Source organism: Perissodus microlepis, chromosome 22, assembly GCF_051167445.1.
Source record: "Perissodus microlepis isolate ML-2025 ecotype Zambia chromosome 22, ASM5116744v1, whole genome shotgun sequence".
In the NCBI taxonomy this organism is placed as follows: Eukaryota; Metazoa; Chordata; class Actinopteri; order Cichliformes; family Cichlidae; genus Perissodus; species Perissodus microlepis.
Genome location: NC_140481.1, coordinates 4,851,008 through 4,878,724, shown reverse-complemented (window position 1 = coordinate 4,878,724; position 27,717 = coordinate 4,851,008).

Below are 27,717 nucleotides of genomic sequence, written 5' to 3'. Positions count from 1 at the left end.
ATAACTCCATTACTACATTAATAAGAAATATCGTTATGATCAATCTATCCATCCATCCATGCTTCCTTCCTTTCTTCCTTCCTTGGTTTAACCCTCTTCCTTTGCTGTGCTATGGCAGGCCATGGATAATGTCTTTGTAAGTGGGAAGGCTGTAAAACCGAAAATGAGTCAGACCTCTGGATTACATTTAATTAATAGCTGAGAGAACCTCTGCCGTAACACTTTCTAATAACAGTGATTCTTGATACAAAATATAGTGAAAAGTTCAAACATCTGCAGTTTTTACACCCTGCAAAGTCATCTAATGAGCCAGATTGGATCATTTGGGTGAATTCGGGCCTGGGGGCTGTGTGTTTGACACCCCTATTCTAGAGAGTTATGGTTGCCTTGTGCACAGGGCCGAGGCCTCTCCAATCTGCACAAAAATAAAATACACTCTGTTGTCCCAAGCAATGCAGGATGTTAGGATTTTGGGAGAAAGAGTGAAAGACATCAGCTCTGAGTCTCCTAGTGTGTCTCCTCCATTAACCAGCATAACATCAATGAATCTTTTGAGGATCGCAATCTTCAAAAGGCCTCCCAGCTTCCCTCCCGCAGACAAGACTGTAATTATTCTACATTTGCATGATAAGTGTGTCTGCCTGTGTACGCATTTATGTATGTATGTATGAGTGCTTAAACGCACATTAGCCGCGGTCGGGCACGAATTCTCGTCTTTTATCTCGGCGCAGAAGACGAAAAGAGGCCTTTTTTTAAATGTGGAGACCGGATTGCTGTCTCTTTGCTCTTCATCTGAGTGTTCATCATTAGCCACTGTCAGCCCGAGAGCTTTGAAGTGGAGTCAGGGGCTCGCTCACGATGTGGAATAGTTATGACACCCGGGCTCTGTATTTGTGTGTGCGTCCACTTACATTTATATATTTTCCCATCAAAAAGCCCTTCCTTCTTGCACTTCCATTTGAACTCTAGCAAGTGTGCTGCAATGCAAAGAGGCTCTTCATCGTATAACTTGCATTCATATTAGCCGTGATGGTGCATGCCATTATAAGAGAGGAGTTTTTATTTATTTATTTAATTCAAAGCAAGGTATGTTTGGTTTTTCCTGCACAAGACAGAAATCTTTTAATAACCAATCATGCTTCACTGGGTCTGATGATGGGAAGATGCAAATATAGTAATGAGAGAAAACAAACAAAAACCCGAGTACATGAGTGTGATAAAAAGAGTGCATGAAGCTTGACTATGTGAGATGTCTTCTAAATGTGCTGCAGATTCTATACATTGCTTCAGGCCAGGAAAAACATATTGAAGTAGCAAGCAAACGAAGAAACATTTTCGGATGCGCACGATCTCCCAAGGCCTCATTATCTCCCGAAAAAGTGTGCGTGTGCACCGAAGCGTAGCTGCATACATATTGTGCATGGGCCTACAGCTGCTCATTCAGTCAACACTTGACTGGCCCGGAAGCCCCTCTCAGTGGGCAGTCAGGTTCACCATGTAGCAGCGCCTCGTTTAGCTTATTAATTATGAATCATGTTTATTCAGTCTACATTGTGTATCTTTTTCTGGCCCCTCTGCTTCTTTAAGTATAGACAGTGTCATCTACACACTCTATATGAGTCTCCCATGATGTCTGCTGGGTGTTGGCAAGAAAAAGACAAGACACCAAAGGAGAACTTCTTCTTTTAGCCACATTCTCGTTTTTAGCATGATGTTGCAGGAGTGTGGTGTGGCAGTAAAAAAGTCTGTCCTGTTTATGAAGCTTTTATTGCTGCCGGTTCCCGGTCAGCACTCCTCCTTGTTTCCGAAAGGAGGTGACTAATCTTGTGGTTTGCGAGAAGCCGAGTTAATCAGTTTAAGAAAACCATGATGTGGTGTTGATGTTGTTGTATGGTGTTTCTGGAAACCCACAGTATCCTTGCAGGTCGCTGTGTGCATTTTGTGCATACTGTTGTTGGCTAAAGGTGGCTTATGGACATTAATTTAGACTTTATTATTCAATGTGTTTGGCTCAGTTACTCCTGTGTCTGCATATCATATGCATTTTTTAATAAGCTTTTGATTGTTACTATCATTCAGTTCATTTTACAATCTCAAAATAGCTTATTTTTTTGGGTAAAGCTATTAAATTTATATTTTATGGGTACAAATACACTGTCAAAGTACACTAAAAAATACTATTTTTTTTAAAAAAAACGATTGATGTACAAGAATATATCCAGTGTAATGATAGCTGCAGGAATGACTTTGATGAGCACGCAATCATGCCCGTGTCACTTGACTGCTAGCTCGCAGCTCACAGAATGACATCATGAGTCAGCTGTTTATGTTTCAGTGTATATTGGCAAAACCTGTATATAAAAGATGGACATAAACACAGTAGTGCCATTCAGTGATTCGCACGCCCAGATTTTTAAGCCTGACCATCTCTGGCTTTTTGACCCCATTATGTTGGTTTTTGCAGCCACATTTAGACCAGAGGCTACGGTGTAAGGGTGCAATACACAGGGACAACAAATCTATTAATTAGTTAACTGAGTAAACTAATTAACTAATCAGATACTAGACTTTTAGTCACCAAAACTGAACCACTAACCTCTTGACAGTCATCATCACATAGCAAGCAGTGGTGTGTGTAAGTGTTACAAAGTAATTACATTATTCAGTTATGCACTAATGTAATGAGTTACTGTGCTAAATGCAATTATTGCATTACAGTTACAATTATGTTATTACTTGCTTTACAAAGGTTCACACATCATAAAGACATAAAGATGTCCAGTTCAGTGATTCATTTTAGTAGATGTGAAGCTTAGAAGACAACTGACTGCACCACCTGTAAATCAAAGCAACGCCTCTGATGTTAAACCTCAACTGTATCCAAATACACAAGTTATATAAATATATATATATGTATCTAATTTCACTGGATCCACTGATCCAATCCAGGGTTGCAGTTGGACTGGAGCCTATCCCAGTGTGAGAGGTAGGATACATCCTGGACAGGCTGCTTATCTATCACAGGGCAAACACAGAGAGACAACCATTCACACCTACAATGCTGGTCACCAGTTAACTAACTATGCATGTTTTTGCACTGTGGGAGAAAGCCAGAGTAGACGTAAAGCATTTGAACCCAGGACCTTATCACCACAAAGTGCTAAAATCATAAAAACTTATAATAATTAATATTAAACTACATTAAAAAGTTGGTACAAAATCACACCGAATTTTTATACAAGATGTTTTTAAACAGATAAATCATTCATAATAATAATAATTTCTTTTTTAATAAGTATACATATATTAATAAAAACTGTGACAGTGGATATTTAAAGTTGTAGTTTAAAGAAGTATGAACATATGCTGTCGGTACTGTGTCATATAAGTCAGGGTGATAGTTTAGTTGACACCAATTAGCAACAGGAGTGATGTCAGAATGAGCAAAAGTGGAAAGATTGCAGCTAAGACATTACATCAGATCAATAACACAGATCCATATAGTCTAAATTAGACTTCCCCACCCACTTCCACCTCCTCCACCTCCTCCACCACCATCACCACCCCATCAAGACTGACAGCTTTAATAACTGTCCTAATAACAGGAGAGCAGATTAATAAAGCATACCGTAAATGATTACCTCCATCATTAATCCATTCCACGGCTATTTAAAGCTGCACGTATTAACTATTTGGACAGGAGGTTTCATGTGTTAATGGCCAGACTGCACTCGCAGAGGGCTGAAAGTACATTAGAGGAACACATGATTTGATTAATGCCATTCACAGAATTAGAAACAAATTACACAGGCAGCACAATGCCGTTCACCTGAAGAAATCAAGTAAAAGGAAAGCCGGGAGAGCTCAGCCGAGAAATGAAATGTTTGCACTCGAACCTGTGTAATCCCCCCGCAGCGGATCTGAAATGAAACCTGGTTCTCATTAGCTGTATTTGGGCCAGATTGCATTGGGTCCACTGATTCATTTGGGAAATCCATCTATATATTGCGTACGCCCTCCTTATAGGTGTGCTTGAGGCTGTGCCTGTTAGAGTGTGGATGATGACAGCGCTGATTCAGACTTAATAAATAATATAGTGATACTGGAGGTATCACCTGATGAATATTGCATTCCCATTCCTAGCGCCTGCCTGTCCTCCTTCCTTCCTTTTTGTCTATCTGTCTGTCTAAGAAACTACCTGGCCTAATGCCAGCTTTCTTTTTTCTTTTTTTTTGTGGTATCCAGTGGCAATATCCAGTTCGGCTACATGTCGACAGCTGGTGAGGTTGGAGGCACTCTGCATTCAAAAACACCCACAGTGTCAGGCAGCAAATGCTAGACAATTACTTCTCGTCTCCAGCACTGAAAGTTGTTCCCCCCCAAAAAAGAAAAGTAATGTCCCGCCCATCTGACACACACCGCGGGTGGATTTTGTGCCAGCTGGAGTGCAGAGAGTGAGGGAAAAAAGGAGGGGGACAGTTATGAAGACAGAGAATAAATTATCACCTTCAACAGATTATTACCGGGGAAGGTGTTTGGAAGTGTGGCTCTGTGTTCTGAGGAACATGTGTGGGCTTGCACTTTTATATTTCTTTCTGACTCACAGTAAGGATGGGTATATATCTTCTTATGTTGTCAAACCTAGTCACGAATACTGGTAAGAATCATTATTAATCTATGAAAAACAAGTTCTTCCATGCGTGTAACACCTGCTGATGTTGAGCTCTAACCGAGCAGAAGTGGGAAAACAGAGAGACGAATGCTCAGCGACTACAGTTGTGTAACACCACTTATTGCAAAAAATCTGTCAGAAACATTGTCAAAGCTGTTTTGTATGTGTGTGTTTTCATGCTGAGTGTTTCACCATCCATGAAATTATTTTTACTCGTGACAGGATTTTTTTCTTTCTTTGTTAATTTGTTGTTTTTGACAACAGAAAAATTCTAAAATGTTTTTTTTTTTGCATAAACACAAGTAAAGCTGCAAATAAAAATCATAAATAGCAGCCTCGTTATGATGCAAGAGGAAAAAATAACAGTCATTATGGCCGTCCTCATGCGACAGAAGTGTTCTCTACCGATTTCCGCGGCAATCCATCAATAGTCATGTAGACTGGTGTTAAGGAAGCATTAATTCAAAATCCAGGATTCTCCATACTCATTAGAATTCATCCTCTGGGTAGCATCAGTCTGTGCAAAATGTTGGAATAATCTATCTTACAGATGTTAAGATATTTCTCTTGGGGCCAGAGCATTAGAATGACTGACCAACTTTGTTAACATGGGTGACAAATACACTTTAAGTTTGAAAGTTTGATAGGCGCAGCCACAGTGATGTAGCCCACTGGTTTCTAGATATCACATTTGGAAGCCTTAATTCTGGTGCTGCCACTTTCGTGTTTTGGAGACTTAAGTGATTATACTTAGACAACAGATTAGAATACTAGGTTATCTGTTAAATGTGATTGCTAACATTGCATTCACACAGGTCTAAAGGCCATTCAGCAAACACTGATCATGGGATAAAAAAACTAGCAAGTAGTTGTTGGAAGTTGGTGTAAGTTGGTTGCATCAAATCAGTCTTGGAGAGTTATATGGTGCTGCACCGAAAACTTCTTTGCCAGCAGGTTGCTGCTGTTGCAAGTAGTTGCCCACTTGTGTGAAAACTACTCACCAAATGTTTGTGAAACTGTAAAAATGTAACAGAATTTGCAAACAGAGACTCTGCACTTTCAAATTTAGGATTCTTCTTTTTGAAAAGTGTAGTTATCTTTCATGCAAACTACTGGCAACTGTGGCAAATTGCTAATGACCAAAGCATTCAAAAGCAGCTTTGTTTTTCTTCACCCTCGTTGCAGTCAGTTTTAGTAACTACCAGCAATCTCCTGCAACCAGTAGCCAACAGGTTGGCAAATAGACATTTTTTCTTGATGGAGAGTGGGTCAGGGGGGGGTCAGGGGGTTACCAACTGGTCCCCATGGAAAAGAAATAGTAAAAACGTATAAAAGACTTGCATAAGATGTGGCCTACTTCATATAGTGGATCATATAAGGCTTATATGATTTACTCATGAAAGTGGCCACTTTCTCTTTACTTTCATATATTGTTTTAGTAAGTATCCAGAACTTACAATTTTTCAAGGGAACCTTTATCTGTTTTCACTCTTGTATGCTTTTCATACACGTTAACACAAGACAGATACAAACTTTATAATATTTATATATATCTTTTGCATATGGGTCTCTAGGCCAGTGCCACTAAGACCACACCAAGCTTGGCATGCTTTTCTGATAGTCAAGATGACCACAACCCTAATTTTAAGCCTTTTAAATAAAAGTCCTGACATGCTGTGATGTCGTCTTGTGTAAAATCTACCGAAGTTGTCCTTAGTCAAACATGAACTTTGTGAGCCAGTTTGGAAAGTAGTTTCTAATTACTTCACTTATAATAATACAGAAGTACACAATATGATTTATTATACCACTGTGCTCTGTAATGTGATTTTATTGATGTTTTGTCTGTTTAGTTTAGAGGCTAAACTACAACTTTGACATCCGCTGCATTATATAGATGCTCTTTTCAGAGTCTTTGAAAACTTGTTATTGCAAACTCAGAAAACCCTGAAAAAGTAACTCTTCTGTGCTCTAATAACATTTGGAAAGTACATGAGAACAATCTAAATGTTTATTTTATCTGATTAGAAAAGTGGGTGGAGCCAACAGGAAGTGGCTTTGCCAGTGGAAGTCTCAGTGGAAATAGCTCAACTGTAACAAAGACAACACTCAAACTTTATGGGCTTTAGGACCAAAAACTACTGTGGACATGCAAATGCACTCACATGTCATTATAAAAGGCAAACCGAAAATTGGAAATTTGTTGCAGTGGACATTCTGTGTGGTGGGAAACTGACTGTGTTGGGTGTGAGACATTCCAAATTATTGTGTTACTTTTTCACTGTAATAAATAATGTAATTTGTTCAAGTCAAGAAATCTGTTAGCTAACTTGTTACTGTCTTTCCTTGTTCCTTATGTTGTGACGAACACATTTGCAATGTTTCTGCCTCTCCGACTCTTTTCATGGTGGAAAATATCCAATCCTACAGTTGTGTCAGTGAACATGTTAAGACCTGCTGGCGTAATGACAGAAAGACGACTGTTACATTGATTGTGCCAGGGTGATAATACTTTTCTTTCAGCTTTACATTTTAAAGACACAAATATGAGCCAAGGACAACTTTGTAACACAGGTGGTGAGGCCCACTGACGAAGACAATAACATTAGCTTTTAGCTAAAGCTGTCATTCAGTGAGAAGTCGTGCTTGTGTCATGTGATGGTAAATGCTAATAATGTCATTTCGCTATGCAGTGAGGAAGATTCAGACGTAAATTTACTAAATGTAAATGGAGAGATCTACATTTAGTTAAATAGATTCTGTTCAAATTAACAAACTTGCAAATTTATGTTTAGATAGTTAAGCTAGCTGTAACACACTATTTTTTTTATGGGTAAAGTCTTGTTGTTTAACAAGTTACTTTTTAACAATAATGTTACTCAACACTAAATATGGTTTTAAAAAAAGTTTATTTTTTTTACTTGAAGCTAAAGAAAATATAAAGTTTTTTTATTACTTTTTTTTAACCATTCCATTCTATTTTTTCTTTCTAGTTTTACCGCTACACGTTTTCCTTCCATAGATTTTACTGTTAGTGGTTTATTTTAGTGTTAAATCTACATTTCATTATCTGTGTTTACAGTAGAAGCCATAGTTAGCTTATGATATGAAAGATTTCATTTTATTACTGTTTGTCAGCATTATTTGGTTAAGACTGTTTTACTTTAAAATATAATAAAGTTTAAAATGAAGTGTTAAACCTGCACTGGGTTTCTGTGTTACGCTTTACCTAATTTTATAAGGGTTTTTGCAGATCTTTGACAATAAGCGATGATTATTTTAGTGTTTTCTTTTCCAAAATGAATCTGTGTTGGTAAAACTAAACCAATGCTGAACAGGCGTTCGGGGCAGTTTTACCTTCATTTTCTGAGCCATTCCTCCCCCCTCCTTCTTCACTGTTTTTATCATGCATGTGCCAATCAAGTCTCAGTGTATGTGTGCGTATGTGGATCTTTGATTGTGCCAGCATGTGTCAACACTGCACCAGCCGGTGTGTGTCTGTGTTTGAATAGGAAAATACTTTTTTTTTCTGAAAAGGTGGAGGGAGAGAAAGGAATAAGTGAGGAGCCTAATCAGCCAATCACAAAGCAGATTATCAGACTGGGAGGGCTGCGGGGGGTGAGGTAGGGCTGTTACTACACAGGGAAAAAAAATAATTTTTTTTGGATAGCAACACAGCGACCAATCACAATCCATAAACAGACCAAAACAACTTTATACACCAATGACCCTGTCTGGGTGTGTGTTTGTGTGTGGAAAGATGGTAAAAAATAAGACCAGGCAAAACTGCCAGCTCCCGGGAATTTTGGCAGCTGCCCAAATGTTGTGTGTGTGTGCATGTGTGTTTAAGGCAGTCTCTCTCTAAAGAAGATGGGCAGAGAGTGCACAGACTTCTTCTAATTTGACATGGTTCACTGTTTTGGCATGCACTTGCTTCCTCACCATGTGTGTTTGTGTATATGAATACGTGCTTATGCACTTTTGGTTCTGTGTGCATCTTTGTGTGTGTGTGTGTGTGGGTGAGTGACAGCCCTGACCTTTTCAATATGCTGGTTAAACCTGAGCTCTTGTCCCAGAGCAGACATGCCTGTGTCAACTCCAGCACTCCTACATGAAGGTCAAACTCTCTCCTGTTGGAGTATTGGCACACACGCACACATACATGCATAGTGTTTCCTGTCATGTTGTTCTTCTTTATAAATAATGTGCTCTATGCCCTCGCTACCACGTCTAGGAAATTAACACTTCAAAATGATGCATCTCTCTTTTCCTTTTTTCTTTCTTTCTTTTCTTCCTTTTGGAGACTGCAGATTTCTGGTCTTGTTACCGTGGTCACCATAACAGCTCCTGTCATAGGTTGGATGCTTGATAGGGTGTAGTTTTGATTGGGTGGTTTTAGCTGTGCTTATTTAGTTGGCAAATGTATGTTCTCTGGAGAAAATGCTGTTCAGTCTCTGCAGATGATGGGTATAAAGGAGATTTAATGCAGAATAATGTTGGTGTTGGTGTTTCACAGATAGTAAAATGATTACACTATTAACAAATCCAGGGTAATAAAAATATGTTTGACATGTTCATATAGCTCCATTGTTAGACATATTATTGCGTTAGGGTGACTGTAAAAACAAAGGTACTGTAATTTATTTTCACACCAAACCTGATGCTCTAAATCCAATATAACCTACGGTATCTCAATTAGTCTCAACATTTTTACTGTTTACTTATGTTCAAGTACTTTTGGATTAAAAACCCCTGTAGCTATAAAAAAATTATTTGTGGAAAGTTTTCAGTGGAATAGTAAAGCTTTTTTTTCATTTTTTTAAGAATTGCATATCAATGCATTCATTTACAATAAGACTGTATGAGAAGAGCTGGATATGTGTCCCATATGTGGTCAGTATGAAGCTAGCCAAAACTGTTAACAGTACAAACAACTTGTCTGACAGTAACAAAAGTGGCATGCTACAATGTAAGTAAAAAATGAAATGAAATAAATAAAAATTAAATAATAGACTGTATTAAAAAAATAAATATTGCTTCTAGAAAAAAAAAATCTGATGCAGAAGTGTTTTAAACCTGCATTCTACCTAATGGCCAGCAGGGGGAGAACATAGAATCCAGTTGTGCAGAGGTTCATATAAAAATTATCCTACTTCCAATGTAATTTATGAATGTAGTAAATATGTTCATATTAAGTTTATTGTGTTAATTCATAGATTCAAGTCTTTTTCAATATGAGTACGTTTATCAACTTAACTCTCTATGTTAATGTTTGTAAATTACTGTGCTGTGTAGACTAAATTAAACCCGAGTGAGTTCTAGGGTGTGGCTACATTGTTTTAATGCTACTATGATACGAGCCAGACCATCTTATTTAAAAAAAAAACCAACAACCCCCCAGATAACTAGATTACACTTCAGAATGCATTTCATAAACCTTTACATACAGTCTATGGATAAATCAAATGAAGGGATAAGTGTTACAAAGTTGTTTTATTGTTACTATTGATTTAAAAGATGCCGCCTGGATGTGGCTCTATGGGCTAGAGTGGTGGACAGAATGTGTGTGCATCCATTCATATCTACCCAAGTGTGAATACAAGTGTCTTTGCACTTTTGTTCCTCTGAACACATGTGGATGTATGTATACCACACTCAAACTCACTTTGTTGACTAAATGCAGCAGCGTAAAAGACTGTTGGTGCCTGTGTACATGTGAACATGCATGTGCTCACATCTACTTGTTTACATCCATTTTACCTTATAGACCTATGTAGAGCTTTGTAATAATGTGTGTGAAAGCATCTCCTCTGTGTGATCATCACACAGGGGAGATGCTTATAGCCCATTTGTCTGCAAGCACACTGACCATTAGCTGGCAACCATACATAATGTATAGCAGTGACCTTTCTACACACTGCACCCTTAGGCCTATAAGCCATTGTTTGGTGTTGTATTGATTTTCAGCCCCCTCATAGATGGTGATTTGAGGTGAGAGAGACTGAGTGCTGCTGTGTCTGGTGAAAGGACAGGGGAGGGCAAAAGCAATGGAGTGTAAAGAAATGAAAAGGCTTGTTGTGGAGAAGGACACAAACAACACACGCCACGTACCTGTACCCCGCCTCTAAGCACAGTTACTGCTTGGAGGCTGGCCCCTCCAGTGAAAGATGGGGTCATGTTCAATAGTCTTGAATATGGCGGCTTATACAAGTGCCACCTATACACAGCCCATTAGACAGAGTGGTGAGCGCAAGGCTTCATAGTAAACAATTTAAGCACAGACCCGGAGAGATTCTCAACATTCATCGAGCTCGACTTGGTGGAAAAAAGGGACATTATGGGGGGTAGACTGTGGTTTCCATCTACACTCCTTCCCTATAATCTGTCAGAATGTTCTTTATATGCCTCCTTCTCCAACTGACAACTAAAGTGGAGGTACACAGAGGAGGAAAATGGGCTCAGAAAAATGTTTCGGTGTCCTACGGTGATGGAGCTATAGGTCGCCTGGCAGATGAAGGATGAGGGGAAGAAGAGGCTGATTTGAATTCAGCATGACTTTGTTGTCACCCAGTTGGCCAGGAGTTGATCTGTAGGAGGACTGGGACAGCAATTGGGCCTGTTGCTCTGACACCCGCCCACAGTGTTAAGAATATTGCACATATTAGTCAGAGAGCAAAAAGTAGGAGACAATCTTATATAATATGAACTTACGTCCTGCTCCTCCTCCACGTTTTGATAGCACATACATGATAATATCGTAAATTATAGCTTACAATATTGCATGACACAATATCCATGGAGGAAAAATTCCCATGTAATGTAACTGAGCTATTCACTTAAAGTTTGGTGTCATTTTTAAACTTTTCAGCAGATGATTCAACTTTTTGGGTGAGGCACAGAGATGACAAAACACTACAGTGGTCTAGGCGAGTTTGTTGTTTGCAGAAAGAACAAAATCAAGTCAAGAGGATAACTTGATTGGAAACTTTACAGTAAAATCTGAAACCTTCCTACTTGTGTAACAGAATGTATTGCTGTTAAGGCTTGCTTCTTCTTTAAGCACCTGCACTGGATGAGCTTTTAAAACTGTTTTAAAAAAATACTCCTAATTCTTGGGTTAAGAGTATGGAAGAGTATCTTTGCATGAGTCACTGTTCTCTTGTGATTGACCATATTGGGGATAAACTCTGCCGTTGACATGTTTCAGAGCCAAGAATTTTAAAAAAGACATGTAAATCATGTAATTGAGTTTTTACAGTAGTCTGAATTCTGAGCATTTAGTTGCACTTATTCTGACCTTGTTATCTTAAACTTTGGTCAGGTGTAATGAGCATTTTCATATGAAAAAGCTTAATAGGTGTTTGTACAGTGCAGTTATAATTTTACTGTATACAAAATAAAAATATAATGTTTAATTTTTTAATATAAACCTTGATTAGAGTTGGTTTTTACTAACAAATAAAGCAGGATGAAAGTCAACCGCTGAGCCAAATCATGCTCCTCTTTTGGAGGAAAAGGAGTTTTAATGGAAAAAATATGTATATGTAAGGATCTGGTGTAGAAGCCCAACATTAGGTTATAAGTTCACCAGATAATGATATCTAGTCTTCGTCTTAACAGTCCTTTCAGACATGAAGCATTGCGGCCATGTTTTTGGCCCGAAACAATGTGCATTACATGTTACTGTTAATGAAAGTGGCACACTGTATTGTAATGAAACTGTAATGAAATAATGAATGACAGTCACATTACCTGACTGCAGTTTTAATGATGAGGTTGATCGGTGCACTTTCACGTTTTAATGGGAAGTTGTTAGCTAGCAAATAGCTATTTGCAAGTCTTACTGACACAGACCAACATTAGCCTTTAAATGGAAATGTGTTTCTGGACAATTGACATGGACTTTTTTCAGTTTTCACTTAGCAACTCTTGAGGACAACAGTACCAAACTATTTAGCAGCTTTATCATTTTCTATGCTCATCGATTAGCGGCTAACTTAATATGCTAATATTTGGTCGTTGGTAATTAGCGATCTTCTAAGGGTTCAAGTTGTAGGAAAATGTAACCTTCTTTAAGTTACTCTATTAATTAGACAAATAGACATTTTATTGCGTTGTTTGTGTGTGCAGTTTTAAGCACTTATGATGTTTAGCAAGCTTAAACTGAATACAGCAGTGCAGCAACATTGACAGGCGGCCTTGAATCTCTAGACCTGAATATGTTTCCCTTTGTACTTTGCTTGCCGAATGACCATTGCTAGCTGCCAGTTACAAATTATTCAAACTGTCACAAAGACCATAATCCCTGAAATGCATTTAGAATACTGCCTGATGGGTTTGATTCATTAATACATCTGATGTAAGTGCAATGGAAAGTAAAGCCATTTTGACTGAAAGAGAGAGAGAGAAATGTGAAGCCGACACTAATGCAGTGCTGATCACTCGGTTAACGGGGGAGAAAGAAAAAGGAGGGGGGGTGCTGAGGGTAGAAAATAAGTGGCATCCCGCAGAGCTTTCTAACTCCTCCAGGAGATTGACACCTGAATGTGCTTTCATGCGGCAAACCGCTGGGTGGCAACACCCTGCCAATCCCCCAACCCCCCGACCCCAGCTTTTTCTCCATCTCCATCCATCCCCCCTCCCCAGCCCATAGACCCCTGATCTCCTCGCGACCTGACACTGCATAGAATAGCCATCGTAATGTCACATTTAGGCTCAAATTGAGTTCTAAAATGCTTATTTGGTAAACAGTGTTTCCACACTTTGCTTGATGCGCGTCTGGGTGCATCAGAAGTAAATTGTGGGCCCATTAAAATCAAGGAGAAACTCGCCGAGTGCATCAGAAAATCACATTTGAGCTAATGGTATGTCGTTAATTATTCAGTTTGCCCCATAAAGTATTCAAGCCTCTAATTTTTTTTTAGCACATTATGTTTATTAGATCATGATGTGATTATGATAATTATAAGGCAGTCAGTGTGGGGCTCTAATGCACTTTTGATACCTTTTTGGAGGAGACTGAGAGAAGTGTCATTATTTCTGAAAAGAGCAGTAGACTCCAGTATTTATTCAGGGGATTTTAGTCGAGTTGATTTGCGTTGGAATTAAGTGAACCTGCATTCCACTCCAAGTGCATGTGATAGTTTTCGATCACATGCACGTTCTACCTGTCATCCTACTCTTTGTTTTTTGTTTTGTTTTTTCCCCCTCCCTCGTAACATATTTGATCACCGCTGTTGTGTCCTTCTGCTGTTTTCCTCGGTTTGTTCTCATTCATCTTGCTTCTCCATTGAAGGTGGACGAGGAGGGAGGGAAAGAGGGAGGGTCTGGGGACAGAAGAGCTTCGCAGTGGGCCTCCGCTCCATTTATCAGGATTTATCGCAGCGCTGCGTCTTAAAAGCCAACTCGGAAACCCGTGCTTTTCCCTAGAACAAAAGCAAACTGAGCCCGACTTAAATATGAAATCCTACCTTTAACCTCATCATGCTGATGATCACCTTTTCACCCAGCGGCACGCAGCTACACGAGTTTACTTTGCTTTCAGAAGAAGACGGCAGATAAAAATAAATGAAGAGCGTTTACAGGAGCCTCCTTACAACAGCCTTGAGGCTTCTTGCATGAAAAAGCTTTTTTTTTCTTTTAAAAAAAAAAATGTATTCAGTGCGTTTTAATTCTTCTGTTTTTGTCGTGGCTTTCATGGTGCACCGCGCTGTTTCACCATGACAAGCCGAATTAAGGCTAGAGCGCTAAACACCTCTGTATGACAATCTTTTCGGTCGCCTCTGAGAAACAGTTTACTCGTGATATTCTTCAGCTCTCTGAGGGGCTGGCAGATAAAAAACAGCCATGGGTTTACATTGACCTTCCATACAGAAGCATTGTATCCTTGCCTATGTGTTTGTGTGTGTGTCTGTGTGTGGATGCATGTTGTCATTACTGGGTCCCTTCCACATTTAGCCCTCCATATGGCTTATGTAGATAGCTTTCTTTGGGTCGTGTCTTGGCTCGGCTTTAATTAGTGGATTTGCTGCTAATAGATGGAGCTAATTAACAGGGATTGGGGCTCCTGCATATTTACTATCACTCCTATCTTTGTGTGTGTGTGTGTGTGAGAGAGAGAGAGTGTGCACGCTCATATGTGTGCAAGCTGACATGTTTCTGTCTACCCAACGATGGAGACAACGGATGCTGTCACCTTGGTAACCATGTAAAATGGATTCCAGGGGTGGAATCAGCCCGAGCCAATTAGACATAGACATGCTATGGAGTTGGCAGGGCGCACACAGACGCACACTCTGTGTCTGTGTCGATCAGCCTTCCTATCTTCCTCGCGCACAAGCACGCGCACACATACACGTGTAGGCAGTCAGACAGCGTCTTGCCCCAGGCAGTGTGGATATGACCATCATAATCACATCATCCTCTCCCTCCGATAACAATAACTGCTCAGGGATGCAAATAATCTGTGCGTCCACATATCTTATTATTGCAATCAATAATAACGAAGCAGCACCAAATACACGCTCACTCACAAAAATAACACTCCTGTCACCCTAATGAGAAAGTATAGCCTATTACCACACTCTGTGCATTGCTGTGTGTGCGTGTGTGCACGCGTGTGCAGAGCGTGTGCGTTTCAGCAGCTGTGTCCCCCTTCTTTAAAAAGCGAGGAGATCAAAACGGAGCAAAGGGCTCACGGGGCGTAAAAACTAATTTACTTTGAAAAAAAAGTAATTTTGCCGTCTGAGTTTCTCTATTTTTTTTTTTTGCCCCTGCCATCAAATAGCCACACTCTTCATCAAAAGCACAGTGAGTGAGAAACGGGCCAAAATGTTGAGGGTGAGAATCCACACGCACTCCGATCTGGATTCAGCGTACGTGGGTACTCCCAAAAGAAAACCATTGACCCATATGCATTCTCGCTTCTCTCAGCCCGTCCCGATGAAATGGCCAGGGCATTACTGCTGACTTTGTGATAACACTGTGTTGTGTTACTAATGTCTCAAACACAGACAGCATACACGCCGCATCTCGATTGGCCGGGTTAGGCTGACTTGTAAGTGTCAATAAGTGAGTGTAAGTGTGTTTGTATGATGTGTGTGTGTGTGCTGATAAGTGAGTGAGTGTGTGTGAGTGTGGATGATTGCTGATTTGTGGCAGGGTGTCTATTGTTAATGAAATCCTTTGTGCTGCTCTGATTGGCTCATCAATCAAACAGCAGTTCGCATATTACCCATAACCCCTTTCTGCTCTCTCCAGGTGGTGGATTACAATGTGACACGTGCATGTGTACACTCACATCAACATGTGATGGAAGGATGGAAGGACTGTCTATCTATCGATCTGTCTATCTATACTGTATGTTGTTTATTAAAAAATATGTAGACACAGAACACAAAACATTCAAATCATCTGTTTAAAAATGTGTAGGAGCAAAACAGCGGAGCAGACTTGGACCTCTGGGAATGTCCTTTGGTGTCTGGGCCCTGGACCTTTGGTTCCTCTTGGGTGGGACAATTGTGGAGGTCAATGGAGGTCAGATTATGTAGTTTTTTGCAGCATATCATGCTGGTGACCATGTCTCCTGCTCAGAGAGGAAAAATGACATGTGCCTGGACTGGAAGAATGTTTTTGTGTGCTTTGAAAAAGTAGATAAACATGGCACTATAAGGACATGATCAATATTACTGACTTTACCTGTCAGTGGCGTTAACATTGTGGCTGATGAGCGTACTGTGCATAGGCACCCCACAGACTCGCTAAAAGCTTCCCCAAAGTGTTTTTTCCCAATGTTGCTGTCATCTCGATTTCCATCCCCAGAATGAAGGAGACAATGAGACAGTGAATGCTTCATCTGCATTAATTTCTGCTTGATTCAAAGTGTCGTGGCTAAAGAGGGCAAAAGGAGGGGCGATGGGAGGGAGGCGAGGTGAAGGGGAAAGGGTGGAGGAGGAGAGGCAGCTTCGCAGGGGGGAAATTGCGAGAGGAGGGGTGTGTGTGAGGAAGAGGCCCTGGGGGACACCTCACTGCGGCTGGCCCCGAAGCTAAGAGAGAAACAAACACACACACACCGTCGCATATCCACTGAGATTAGTAACAGCAGACACACACGAGTGCACATAATCACATTCACATATATGCACACTCATGCAGAAAAGCCATAGACATAACGAGGTAAACGCCCTAAACAATGGTTATGAAATCAAATGAGGATACAACAGAGACAGTACTCGTATCAGAAATACATGTGATCATGTACAGATTGGATTGTAGGCCAGCTCAGGCCCATAGGTGTAGATCATGCTTGTAGCTAATAAAGAACAAACCTGGAGGAATCCAGGTTTTAAACAAGGAATAAAAAAGCATAGTGTGTGTACACTGGGATAAATTTTGAAGTCGTTGTGTACAGAATAGTATTAACCTGTAAGGGAATTGGTAGACTTTTATTTTATGGACTTACTAGTTCATAAAAGGTGGATGTCCACAGTCCAGATTCTAAAACACAAAAAGAGGGTCTATTCTTTCAAAAGAAATCATAATTTCTTCATAAGTTTGTGTTTTATTTATCCCCTTTTCATGACTGCTTCATGCTTCCTGGTATTCTGGCGCTTTTAACTAATTATTAAATTAAAAAAGCAAAATAATATCCAACAATCATTTTTAAACGTGGCTTGCAGCCTTTACTTACTTCCAAACATACCCACGAAAGCCACAAGTAATTTCACCTTTAGGCCCCGCCCCTATAAGAGAATAAATAGCTTTTTAAAAATGTGTTAAACACATGTAATGTTCTAAATATTTAGGTCGGGAAGCAAGTGTAAAAACGAAGTTGAGCATAATTTCAAACTGGATTCTGCAAATATAACAAACCACACACATCTGTCTTTCTAGCTAACTAGGTGCATGCATGGTAGTGGTAATGACAGCTGAGACCAGAGAGTGCTCTTCTGTATCTAAATTATTAATTTTTAATTCTTAATTAATCATGTTAAAAAGGACAGAAGTCTTTCAATTCGAAGGTTTTACATGTCAGGATGTCATAAAAAAAATAATCTGATCCTTAGCAGGTTTTAAATCGAGCTAAATACATATATCTCTGAAAAACAACATGACATATTACATTGTTTCATTATTTATCTAATAAGAGCCAAAATGCAGAAGCAGTGTGTAAAAAACCAAGTTCACACTTTCTGCTTCCATAGGAATTAAGTAGGTTGCTAGGATGCTAGGTATCTATGTGCTGCTAATCAAATACATCCAATTAAGTGATCATCAGCAAGTGTGAGCACCTCTATAAAAGCAGATGTTTTTCTGTTTGCCTTCTGGAGCAATTCATGTATGTCATGATACACAGCAGAGAATGAAAGATATCGGAAATTATGTGGACTGCTCATAAGTCTGGGAACGATTATGAGTTAATTTCCAAGCAATTTTAAGTCTATCATTGATACAGTGAGATAGATTGGTCACTATTCAAGTGCCAATCTTCCCAGGTGTGGATGTCACAGAAAATTCAAGTAGAACCAAGAAATGCTTAGAAAACTGCAAAAATCCAGGAGCTACATGTCACACTCTACAGGTAAACAAATGTTAGTGTTCATGACAGTGGAATTAGGAAGACTGACCAAGTATGACATGTTTGGAAGGTTTGCCAGGATAAAGACTCTTCTCTTCAAAAAGAACATGGCAGGAGAGCTTAGGTTTGCAAAGCTGCATCTGAGCAAGCTACAAGGCACCCTTTGGGCATAATGCACAGGGCTATTTGGAGCAAAAAACAAACACAGCATATCAGTACAAACACCTCATAACAGCTTTCAAGCATGGTGGTGGAAGAGTGACGATTTGAGCTTGTTTTGCAGTCTCAGGACGTGGGCACCTTGCAGTTTTTGAGTCAACCATGAATCCAAAAGCTAAAGCTTGGTCCAAACTAAGTCATACAACAGGATAATAGTCATACAGTAAAGAATGACTGCACTGCAGAGTACTGCCTCATAGATCCATACACACAGCGACATGACCAAAGACAGTCTTGTCTCTGGCACACGTTGGACTTCCTGTGTTATGATATGCTTCCTGCTTGAACCACTAATACAATTGTCACCTAGAGAGGTGTTGATAGGACGCTGATATAAGGAAAAGGAGGCGGATTAGGTGACAGCTGTGGGGAAAATGGAGGGATTGCTGCATCACTATAGCTAACTGCAGGGTTGCTGCTGGTATGTTAGCCAAACGCAGAGGTAAAACACACAACGACCGAACGTCTGTTTAGCCATTTAAAAAAAATAAGAGCACGTTTTGTGTCGGTGTAAACAGCATGTGTGCAAATGTAGGTTGAGAAACAGCTTTGGTAAAATACATGTGTAATAATTTGCTAATTAGCCATGTGCTCATGTTGCTTATGCTAATTAGCCATGTGGGCCTGTGATGGTTAAGACCTGATTAAGGCATGCAGGTCTGGTAAAAGTGGAAATGTTCTAAGGCAGCGGTCCCCAACCTTTTTTGCGCCACGGACTGATTTATCTCAAACAATATTTCGAGACCTTTAAGGTGTTGCGGATAAATACAACAAATAAAATAACGGTACCAAAAAAAGGACGATTTATTCATAACACACGCGAGAAGACCCAGGGAAACAGAGTTAACGATAAAAACAATAAAAAAAATAATGATGAAAACCCCGAAAACCATAAATTTCACACCAGAGCCTCAACTCTCACGGCCTGGTACCAGTCCGTGGCCCGGTGGTTGGGGACCGCTGTTCTAAGAGCCTACAGGTAGACCATCAAATGGATATACATCAGAATGATGGAGCAAGTGTGTGTTGAGTAGTAGTAGTAGTAGCTAGTATTTCCCACATAGAAATTATAATGTTAATGTATCATTATACAATAAACAATAATTTGGCTTTGATATGTGTCATTGATCTTTAAGGTAAAAAGATGCTAATTCAATTCTGCAGCACACACTGACTTTCTTATAACGTATGTTTCTTGTTAAGTCTTAATTGATTCGATAGTACTCAAAAACAGGTCAAGACTTCAGACTTCAGATGCAAACTGCATCTAGAGCTAATCAATACCTACAAACAAAATGCTCTCAGCTTGCATTTTCCAAGAAACAGCAGATAAGGTGAACTCTCCTAATCGAGACAAGATGTGAAGTAGGAAGAAAATTTTCCAATAGCACTGTATGTCTGATGGGCAGAACAGCAAAGTGGCAAAGCGACGCCTCCCACATAGTCGCAGAAGAGAAGCAATGGGAACAGCTGTGTTCAAACAGGTTTTACATGGAGGAGTCATCGGAAGGAAAACTTATCTGCAGCTTCATCACTAAGCCAACATCTGAGGTCTGTGAAGCAACACGGTTTTGGAAACAAGGGCTGCAAACAGATGCAGTTTAGATTGAGCTGTTTGGCCACAAGGTATGCTTGGAGGATAAAAAAAGAAAAGGAAAAAGAAAGGAAGCAGCATTTGATGAAATGGACACCTTGCCAACTGCTGGGTGGAAATTTTCTGGTTTGGGTTTGCGTGACAGCCAGCTGCACGGGAAAGATTTCACATATCAGAAAATTTGTGGGACAAAAAATCTCAGGCGGCGAGTTGAGAGAGTAAAATCCAAACTTTCTATAAAAGTGTGCAAAAAAAAAAAAATCTACAGTTAGCTTTAGAACATTTTATAGAGATACTGGCTTGATTCTTTATGTACGCCCTGCAATATATTATGTAATACCCATTTCCTAAGAGACTCTTCCAAGAAATAAGAAAAAGTAACGACGATACAAAGACACACATGCTGCAGAGAATGTGTTCTTCTTTTGGCATGAAAAATTCAGTAAAATAAGATGACAAGGTGACAAATTTATTTTCACGTCTTTTTCTGTTTGACCAGTGTATGGCAAGAAGCAAGCAGGCGTCTTCTTCCTTCTTTCCCTCCTCCTGTCCGCCCCTCCATTCCAACCTCTTGTTCCACATCTCCACTCTTTCATCTCAACAGCCTGTCAGCTCTGGGACACAGTTATGACTCATCTGTCTGTCACATTGAGGATGCCAGACAAACAGACAGTCAGAGAGTCAGTCTTTATCTCTGGAGAGCAAATCACAATTTGGCGCTGGAGGCCCCGTCCAAAAATCAGGCAATCTGTGCTGTCTACACCCCTCCCTTCCCTTTCCCTGGCAGTTGGCAGTTTACTCGATTATACTTCATTGTAGATCAGATCAGAGATTGATTGGCAGGCTGAAGAAATTCTACAGCACTGCAGCGTTTTAATCTATTTAAAATCTGAAGTATTTTATGATTAGAGTTTTGAGTAACGAGATTATGTTTTTTTCCAGGGTTGGCAAAAATAACTTTTAGGCAGACAGCAGATTGTGTAGTAATATTTTATAAGTGTTTGAAACATCTTTGAAAACATATTAAAGTTGAAGTGAAATGGGATTGAAATGAGCCCCTTACGTTGCTGTTAGCAGTCGATGGTGTAACAGAGATTTGCTACATGAGTAAAGGTCTACATTTCATCCACTCTACAGACCATGGACATAGCTTCTGTGATGTCATCCATTGGTTTCTAAAGTCTTATTTTGAAGTGTTAAGATGAGCATTTCTGCAGTTGCCCCGTCTCTGTTGCAAAAAATATGCAAAGGATGGGCGGGTCTACCTGTGAAACTGCATACTTATTGGCTAATGACCTCTGATTGACAGCTCGTTAGCCATTGAGCATGCAGTTAGTTGAAAATAGAAAGTGGTATTCCCATTTACTTCTGAAAGAAGGAAAGTTTTTTAGCAACCACAGCTGTTGCCATCTTCAGATAGAATCAAGTTTAAGGCACTTCTGCAAAACAGGCAAAGAAAAACTGAAGTACAAAACAACAATGACTTTGATTCGATGCTTACATGCGGAGCTCATAATCACTAAAGTCTAAAACCCATAACCAGAACATTTGTGCATATGTACACATGTGCTCGTTTATGGGATGCATAGTTTGATATTCTGCAGTCAGTGCACAACACAAATGTTGACAGCCATGTCTCTATGGCAACGCTGGCTTTCAATGGTTGGTCCAATGCTGCCACGGGCCACAGATCCCAAGATGCTTGGTGCTTTACAGCAAAGACAATGAAGAATTAGTCATCCTATTTTTCTTTTTAACTATATGTTGATTGAGCTGGGTTTTTTAACATAAGGCCATTTACCCCCCAAAAAGATTCATTGATTGTTATATATATACACATATAAAACAATATAACAATATATATATATATATATATATATATTATTATTATTATTTTACTTTTTCATTTTTTTTACAAAAATAAGCAAAATTGTTAATTCTGGTTAACTTTAAAATGACCCCCCCCCCCCCCCCCCCCCCCCCCTTTTCAGCTGTATATATACTGTTACAGTGATGGAAGCTCATATTACTCATAGTTACAAATAACTAGGTTAATGTATTTACAGGTAATACCAAAAGGTCAGGTTGCATACTGCTGTTTCAGTGGGGGTCGTTTTCACTTTCTTGGACTCTCCCCTTACCCGCAACCAATCATAGCAGACGGCCACCACTCCATGAGCCTGGTTCTACTGGAGGGTTCTTCCTGTTAAAAGGGAGTTCTTCCTTCCCACTGTTGCCAACGTGCTTGCTCACAGGGGGTCATCTAATTGTTGGGGTTTTCTCAGTATTATTGTAGGGGTATTACTTTACAAAATAAAATGCCTTGAGAAAACTGTTGTTGTTTTGGTGCTATATAAATAAAATTTAATAAAATTTAATTATATGATCATTTCTGGCAAAAAAGACCCATGTCCACTGATGCTTAAAGTTTGTCCACTGCTCTAAGGCAAGTCTCCAAGTTTTGAAAGATGAGCAGAAATATTTCATTTGTGAGAAAAGTTGAGTTTGCTTCACAAGGCAAAAGTTGCTCTTTTTTCCAAACCCTCAATGGCAAAAGCCAGTGTTTGTTTGTGCACATCATCTCCCAGAGGACTCTGGGAGATGAGGACTCTGGGAGATGATGTGGATTTTTTTTTTCAAAGCTGATGTCTGGGCTCGGCTAAACTTTATAAAAGACAATTTTGAGGACTCAGACACACAAGTCACAAGTGACACTTTAATGTTGAAGTGTTTGCCCTGTATTGATACAATATTTGGACCAAATGCCTTTTGGCATAATGAATTTATTTACTTATAGCTATATTCTTGCAAGCTGTTTTTATATTTATAAAAGTGTAGAAAGATAATATACATTTGTTATCAACAAAACAGCATCTGTTTCATTATGTTGCCGTTGGTATTTTCAGAAAGCAGAAGTTATGAGGAGTCATTTTGTAATTTTAGTTGTTGTACATGCTTGTGGTGTCCACTTTAGACATGTAAGGATTTGAGATGTTGTCTTTTCTAATTGAAGAACAAAAACAAGAAAGAACATTTTTGTAGTTTATTTGTTTTCAGAAAAAGGCTTAAGATTGTGGATAAAATGAACATAATAGTCAAAAGCAATTAGGCCCCATGTAGGAGTTTTAAGACTGATACCAGTACCGATGTTTGATGATTTAAAAATCTGATATATAAGTATATACGGGTGATATTTATTTTTTACAGACATATGAAACATAAAGAGATTTACTTAAAATATCTTTATGTTTAATTCTTTTTTTACTTGTTTACGCTCTGGCTGACTCAGCCTGGATCCGCTGGTTGCTGTGTTCATGGCGCCAGGAGGTAAGAGTTCCCTCTAGTGGACAAATTATGCAACGCCAACACTCACAGATGAAGGGTGTTTCTCTAGACTCTTCTCTACTTTTTCAGTTTTGATTTATCAGTCATTACAGGTACTGATATTGATAGATAGGCAAATAGTAAATATAGTGCTGCTGATAAATCAGTTGCACTCTACCAGAAATCCATTCCAATCGTTTCACTGCGTATAAATTGTAGCTCATATCACATACGGTGTGTTCACATGCTCAAAGTAGTATATGTTGGTATAAGCTGAACAAATAGCAACCTGGGTTTTTCCAGTCACCACGAAAAAAGAACAAGGCGGAAAAGGGAGCGCAGGTCTTGACATTGCCCACAGCTCACAGATGTTCAGGTTGAACTGCTAAACATAAGTCACCTCTTTTGCTCTCAGGGATATGACTCTGAGTGCGGTTTATATGGAACATTACCAACATTCCTTCAAAGTAGGACAGTAACAGATGACATCTGACAGAGGTCAGCAGAGAAGCCACTTTGTTGAAGCCATGTTGAAAACATAAGAAGTGTGTGTGTGTTTATGTGTGTGTGTTGAACACATTGAAGGTTTCCAGCCAAACTTGAGCCGACTCTGGTTTAAGTGGAGAGACTCAGTGTGGCCTGCCAAAACACACAGCAGCCCCACCAACAGTGAACTCTGTATGGTTGGAGATGCAGGGATTAGTGTCAAAGAAGAGAGAGAGGTGGAAAGTAAGCTAATAAAGAGACAGAAGAAGAAAAGGAAAGGGTAGATAGGAAAAAGGAGGGAGGGCACAGGAAATGTATCATAACAAAATGTGCACCCTCTCCATCTAACTTGTGCGTGTGTTCAGTAATGACAGGGGTGACTGATGTAGTTCTGGTCTCAATGGGTAGATACCCTGTACTTAAAAATCCATTTAAGCTTGTAAAACCACTCACCCGTAAAACTTCAGTCTGGTTGTATGTGTGCGTATGTGTGTGTGTCCGTGTGCTATATGTCACTATGTGTCCATTGATTGCGTGAGCTGGGTCTTTGTGTCTTCGCTCATTAACTTTGATTGCAAGGGCGAGTGGGGGACGCTTGTCGAATAAAAACAACAGGTTGGCTCTGCTGTGAACTTCACAATTCATGGGAGGTGAGAGGGAGCAAGGTGATAGAGACTGGAATTCAGAATGAAGATAGAAGGAGAATAAAGGAGGGGAGGAGGCTGTAAATAAGTGCATTTCAGTATTGTGGAAGGGTAGATGAGCAGGGACTGTGACAGGTTAGAGTCCGACAGCTAAATGGCTAAAAGTCAGAAGACGTGAAAGCAGGAGAGGAACAGGAAAAAAGCAAAGAAGAAGATGGGTGAGGTTGGCTGTAATTGTTTATGTCACCAACCAGAATGAGTCTAAGCGTGATCGTTTGTCTGTATGTATTAACAGAGCGCTGTTAAAAAGGTGATGACACTTAGAGCTAGAAGCTGGAGATTTTAAATAATCTTTCAAAGCTTCTGTGTGAAAGAGTGTAAACTGTTTTTCATGGAATAACATTTATTGCTTTTGGGTAAACTGTAACTTTTAAGAGGAGACTTTGCCCAACTCTCTTGGTTATCTATGACAGACTATGGACCCATGGAAAGGTCTTAGACAAGAATTTCAGAGAAAAGGGTGTGACATTTATGCTCACTTCATAGTGCCTTAATGAAGGCCTCAGTCACACTGTCACCTCTTTTGATTGTTTTGTTGCCAAATCACAACAGTCACCTCAAGGCACTTTATATTGTAAGGTAGACCCTACAATAATACATTCAGAGAAAAACCCAACAATCATATGAATCCTTTGAGCAAGCACTTTCGAAACAGTGTGAAGGAAAAACACCCTTTTAACAGGAAGAAACCTCTGGCAGAACCAGGCTCAAAGAGGGGCGGGGCCATCTGCAATGACTGGTTGTGCAAAATGACATACTTCTTCAAAGTAAATGTGTCTGTGCTGAAACCAGCACGATTCAAAAACTGAGCTTTTACTTTGAAGGTGAATGGTCACAGTTTCACTACTTGTTGGTGAGTAGATTGCAAGTGTTTTCACACGTCAGCATCACACGTTGTGTCTAATTACACACCAGCGGCTTCCAGCAACCTCCATCAAACACATACCAACGGTTGCGGAATGCACACTTTTCCTTAGAGACCACTGATTACCATGGCATCACTGACTGGTTTCTTAGCCTGTGTGACTGGGGCTTTAGTAACTGGCAGTAACCTCCAGCAAGTACTTGCAACTATTTGGGAAATAATAATTTCTCCCTAGCAGTTAGTGGAAATGACGGCAGAAATGCAGGAAATGATCTCTAATGCGTCTCTAGGCCTACGTTTTGGCTTCACTTGTCAGGGGATTGACTAGCTGACAATCATTAGGTATTGAGGTGAAGTTGGCTTAAAGATCTCAAAAAGCAACACATGCCATGATCTAAAGAAACAGCTGCGAAATAAAGTCATTCCTAGAGCTTCGGGACTCCAGTGAACCATAGTGAAAGCTATTATTCACAAATGGAGAAAACTAGGAGTGGCCATCAGTTTGTGCCCTGAAGCTCAAGTTCACTCGATCTACACAGCAGGACAAAGATCCAGAACACACCATGAAGTTCACCTCTGAATGGTTCAGATAAGTAAAGTGAAGGTTTTGGGGTGATCTCGTCAAAGTCTGGACTTAAATCAGGTTTAGCTGCTTTGGAACGACAATAAACATTGTGGCTCAATTGAAATAATTCTGCAAAGAAGAGTGAGCCAAAATTATTTAACAGCAATGCGAAAGACTCAGTGCCAATTTTCACAAACATTTAATTGCAGTTCTTGCTGGCAAGGGTGGCAAAGCCATTTAGGTTTAGGGGACAATTACTTTTTCACATAAGGGTTGGATAGCTTTTTTTTCCCCTTTGTACAATCATTATTTAAAAACTGCATTTTGTATTTATTCTGGTTGTATTTGTCTAACATTACAATTGGTTTGATGATATGAAATGTGTAAGTGTAAGAAATATAATATGACTTTTTCACAGCAGTGTTCATCACTATTTGTGGAGGAATTTCAGCTTCAGCTGATAGCACAGTGACTGTCTCACTGCCAAACAGACACACCAAAGTCGCTTTGAAGATGGAAACTGACTGAGTGGTTGCAGACCTGTCCCCATCTTCAAAGCAACGATTTCAAAGGCAACAAAATTACAAATTCACCGGACACACTGAGTAATTTTTATTGCGCCGTGGTCTCTAATCACCGTTTTCTCTAGTCTGACCATAGCAATAATATGCTACCACGCCATCCTTTACCAGTTGCTTTTATTTAACTGTCCTTCATCTGTGAATGACTGTTATCGCTACATTATTGAGCTATCTTGCTTTGGAGAGCTGGACTCTAGATGAGTAGCACATCTAACACTATAGTATGATAGCAGTTAACATCAGTTAAGTATTAGAAAATACATTAATAACTTTTTGGAACTCTGTATTTCTCAGTACTTCTTTTAAAGCTAGTATAAAGACGTTTTTTTAACTGTTGTAGAACTTGAAAACTCTTAGTAGAGTAACTGAACTCCATTCAGAACCATTAAAGAGAATTATTCACATGTACGTCTACAAACATATGCCATTCAGGGAATTATTTGAAGTTTGTTGGCCTTAAGTACTTCAAGTACGACAATATTTTTAGAAGAGGACAGTCCAGCCCAGAGTACAACCCTCCCAAGAGTGCATTGACAGGCTATGACATTCTCCCTCATTGGACAGCTCTCAGCTGGGACTGTTAAGAAACAGAGGAGTCCACAGATGAATAACTAACTACCACTGACTCTTACTGAACACATTTTAAAGTAGGCTTGTTTATTCTCTTTGATGCTGTTACATAAAGCATCTTGATCTGACTGTTCCATAAATTCCGTTTATAAATAGAATAGCAGGGTTTATGAGTGCCTGCTCTGCCTCTCGTGTAAGGTAAATCAATTTAGATCAGTGCTATTGGGCCTTGTGTTAGATCCCCCATATATATCCTCTACACATCATTCTAAGCCAACAGATGTTGCAACGTTATTCATCAGCAACGACAGTCAAAGATATGGGCTTGATGGATTTTTTTCTTTTTCAATATAATTCGATACAATTATTGTTGTAGAAACTTTTAATGTGTTGTAAAGTTTGACAGTGATGCAAAGCCAGTTTCTGGAATGCAATAAGGTGCTGGGATTGTGGCATTAACCATGACCTTACTGAGACTCGTAACCTTTTTTCTACCTGACAGCATACAGAGGAGGACCGTGTGTGTGTGTTGGGACACATTCACCTCACACCCTCAGCCAC